Source organism: Coffea arabica, chromosome 2e, assembly GCF_036785885.1.
Source record: "Coffea arabica cultivar ET-39 chromosome 2e, Coffea Arabica ET-39 HiFi, whole genome shotgun sequence".
NCBI lineage: Eukaryota > Viridiplantae > Streptophyta > Magnoliopsida > Gentianales > Rubiaceae > Coffea > Coffea arabica.
In genome coordinates this window covers 35719865-35723903 of record NC_092313.1, presented here as the reverse complement: position 1 = coordinate 35723903, position 4039 = coordinate 35719865, and the positions used below count along the sequence as shown (strand labels likewise).

General features: G+C 32.9%; 1 long non-coding RNA gene across 2 annotated transcripts; it reads left to right on the top strand.

The window, feature by feature from the left end:
* Nucleotides 1-264: 264 nt before the first annotated feature.
* Nucleotides 265-3828, top strand: LOC113732484 (uncharacterized). 2 transcript variants are annotated; one of them, XR_003458768.2, is made up of 4 exons: nucleotides 265-399; nucleotides 2264-2340; nucleotides 2670-2731; nucleotides 3567-3828. It is a non-coding gene; the product is annotated as an uncharacterized lncRNA (long non-coding RNA). The 2 variants fall into 2 exon arrangements; XR_011841193.1 differs by lacking the exon at nucleotides 2264-2340.
* The last annotated feature ends 211 nt before the right edge of the window (nucleotides 3829-4039 follow it).

Genomic DNA, 4039 nt, shown 5'->3' with positions numbered 1-4039 from the left:
TTTCTTATTTGAAGATAATGGATTAATAGTGAAGTTTTGTATTGGATGTTAATTGAATGGCCGCTATTTAAAATGTGCTTTGTTAATTGAATATGCTATATTTAAAATCTACTAAAAATTAATGGCAACCTAGGTTTGTTTTGCAAATTAGTAGTACAATAACTTCAAACAAAATCAACCGATAACATATATGGTGAGGGTCAAATGTGAAAAATAAACATTTTGTAACCCAATAGAAAAGCTCTCTGCTTTACTCTCCGTTGGTCTCCCCTCTCTCACTTTACACCCTCAACAGAAACCATTAACAAAAAACAATTCTCCTTTCTCCTCTCCATAGATCGATCATGTCTTTGTGATGTTGAACAGAAGAAGTACTCCACCAACTCTTTGCAAGAAAAGGTATCTCATGTCTCTCCTTCTTCTCCCCGATTTGTCCCCAATTTTTTTTGCCCTAATTATTTTTTTGCCAAAAATTTGTGCCCAATTTTTTTGGATAATTTTGAGTTACGGGTGAAATCATCTCCACTAGAATTATTTTAGTTGTGAATACCATTACTTCATTCTTTTTTATTGTACAAGATAAAGGTTTCAGTGGGGTTGGTGGTGGATACGGGTTTGAGGTTGAGTTTGGCGACGAAGGTGATTATGATGTAGAGGGGTTTGTTTCTTGGAATGGGATGGAAAACGGGGACAAGAAGATGGGAATAAAATGAAGGGGGGAATTACAAGGGTGTGCGTAGGATAAAACAGGGAGCCCCCGACAAAGATTTTAGCAGTACGGACCAGACATCTCATTACTGGCACCCCCTTAATACCCTCTCACTCAAACCCATAAAGAATACCCATTTCCTGGTCACACTCCCTCTAGATTTAAGGGTTCCTTTGTTCTCTAGCTTCATCAGATTTGGGTCTAGGGAAACTTTCGGAATGTAAATATTCCTTAAATTATGGCAAGAGAATAATTTTATTGTAGTATAATAACTTTTGTATTCTTCCTGTTCGGCTTGGCGTTTGTTTGTTGAATGGGTTGGTACTTGTTAGCAGTTAGCAGCACTTGGGTTTTTGAAGAATTATATGATCCTTAAGATCGGTAGAAAATTCATTAATGTAAACCTCTCAATGTTAATGTTTACGTCTTTACGCGACGACAGGATAGTGATAGACTATGGGAATGAAACCTATACTCATGTCTGTCATTTGCTTTTAGTGTCTGCTTTGTGTTTACTGGGATGAAAATGAATGGATTTACAAACAGTTTTTCTTTTTCATTTTTGTCTTTTAAAGTACTCTCCTGAAGCAGCCTTCATTTATTTAAAACACCCTTTTTAAGTTTTAACACAAAATTACTATTCTTCCAATTTCTAATTATAAACAATATTATATGAATTCACTTCTTCTTCATGCGGTTTTAAACAAAAAAAAAATGAAACAAGAGCTGGCCAATCGCATCTTGGCAAATTTAGTGATTCGTTAAGTTAGGTAAATATCCAAAAAACGCTTTACCATGACCAGTTGAAAGTGAAACTTTGTGAACTGTTGGATTCTTGTACGCTTTACATCCTAATTAGCTATAGTGATAGGAGTGGAAAAGATTTAAGAGGTGATTATGATGTACATATGTCTATGAGTGGTTGCAAGTGAGAAAAATAGTGGGCTAAGTGGTGTTGGGTGGAGAGGGAATTGGGAAATCACAAGGTTTAGTGGAATTTTTTCTGATGTAAAAAATTCCCCTCTTTTCTTTTTTTTGTGTTGAAATTTGGTAAATTGTCATGGGAATTTCAAGAGAAAATCTCATCTCCATTCTCTACACCATCACCGACGTTATGTCCATTCAGTACTCCATCCAATAGAGATCAAGTTTTGGTACATGAATGAAATAATTTATTATTTTTTATGTTTTTTAATAGTTCTTCAGTTTTGGAAGTGAAGTTCTGATTTCTTTAAATTGCAAGAGAAAAGTTACATTGCCTTTTTAAATTTAGGTAAGTTACATTTGAACTCCCAATGTGCAACTAATGAAGTCAATAAAAGGTTCATGGCTGACTGTAATGCTAATTCTAGAGGCTTGCTTATGAACAACTTTTGGTTGCTGAAGTGGAGCATAATTCAAATATAATACAACAGCCGCATGGGAAATTTGTATATATTGCACATCTTTTGCATTGGGAGTCGTAATTTTCTCAAGTTTTGTGGTTAGTTAAGGAGTATGGACTTTGTGATACTACTTTTAATTGCCTTGTATAGCTAACTATGTTACAAGCAGGTGTTTTTAGTTTTTGTGAGGAAATCATGATATTCAGATTATGGTATAAACTGGAGACAGCATTTTCCTTGCCAAAGGTATACATCAAGCTTGATTTTCATTGTCCAAATTCTAGAGTTTATCTTGAATAAGTAGTTCTTTCCTACCATTTTTTTTCATATTTGGTGATGGACTACCTGAATGAATATGTAAGTTTTGACGATTATGTAGTGTTCTTGGAATGTGTAGTTGTAACGTTATTAGGTACAAGTATAGATTAGTATCAAAATTAAAAGAAGGAAACATATGTTTTATATGCTAACATTTTCTTATAAACACTACAGCTACCATTTTATTCATTGTCTTTGAGCTTATAATGCACAGTATCATTTCATAGCGACTTCATTGGTTTGTTATTGTCTTGCAGCTTATTATGCTGATGCTATTGGTCCTTGCTATGGAATTTCCAAATATTGTGATGTTTTTTGGGTAAGTATATACTCCTTTCTATCTATGTTAGACTTGTTTCAAATGGTTGGGTCTTGTCAACAAAGTTTATGTAAAAGTGACAATTATAACTTTGTTCTAGGAGACATTTGCATATAAACAAGCTACAAGTGGTCTCTAAGCTAACTAGTAGAAAAGAAATTTCATAATCTAGTATTTCATGACATCTTATGCAAACTTTTCTTGATATCTACTTACTTTTATGCTATTTAAGCTACTAGCATGTGATATTTGCTATTAGGACTTTTGAAAATTGAAAGTAGGTTGGTTAGTGAATGTACTGGTTCGCCTCATAGTCAGAAGCTTCGATTTATAGTGGAGCATCTTTTCCATTTTTTACACAGTTTCACTAAAATATTAGATGCATCATTTTATTATTAAAATCATTAAAATATTACCAATGGGCGCTAAGAATCTCTAGATATGTCGAATTTTATTTGTCATCAAAATTTGGTCTAGCGATAAACAATATGCATTTTCAATACCTGAAAAGTTGAAGTTGCTATGCATAATCTATAGAATGAACCATACAAATGGAGCCTATGAAGCCATAGAAGGAACACTGTTTGGTTCTTAATATGGTAGCATAAGCATATTAATTGTTTTGTGAGTTCTTAATAACGTAGTAAAAGTAAAAGAAGTGTTTCTTGAGCTCTAATGTTCTAAGTGTTTATCTCTTACTTTACCCTTATTTAGTCATTGTCTAGATTATACTTAAAAGGAATGATTTAGCTTATTTTCTTGCAAATTCTTTAGTTATCTTTATTGTTTCAAGTTTTTCTTATGACCTACTAATAATTGCAGTACTTCACTGCAGATATGTTGCTCATTTTAGCTTTTTGGAAGATCAGCAGCAGGAGTTGCCAATTCACTCAAGGACGATAAAGAAAATCTTATACTTAGGAAATGTCATGACAACACATTTTTTTTTTGGGACTTGGATTTGTTTTGTAAAGCTACCTCAACTTATATGTGAAATTTAGGCCAAATACCACTTATCAAACTATTTGTAGGGTGTTGTTGAACTTCATTATGATATTTGAATGCTTGATATGATATTTTGGCATTTCGTAATGCAATGGATGCGTTCATTTGCTAATTATCAAGCATTGTCATTTTTTTTCATTTATAGATATAATTGTAGTAGGAAAATCTGACAAATTTCATGGTGATAAAGTGTTATCACTGAATCAGAATTTTCCATTAATAACAACCTGTTGTGATAGAATTAAAAAGTGTTTAGTGACAACAAAAGTTGTCAGTAATTAGTCTATACCAATGACAATTACG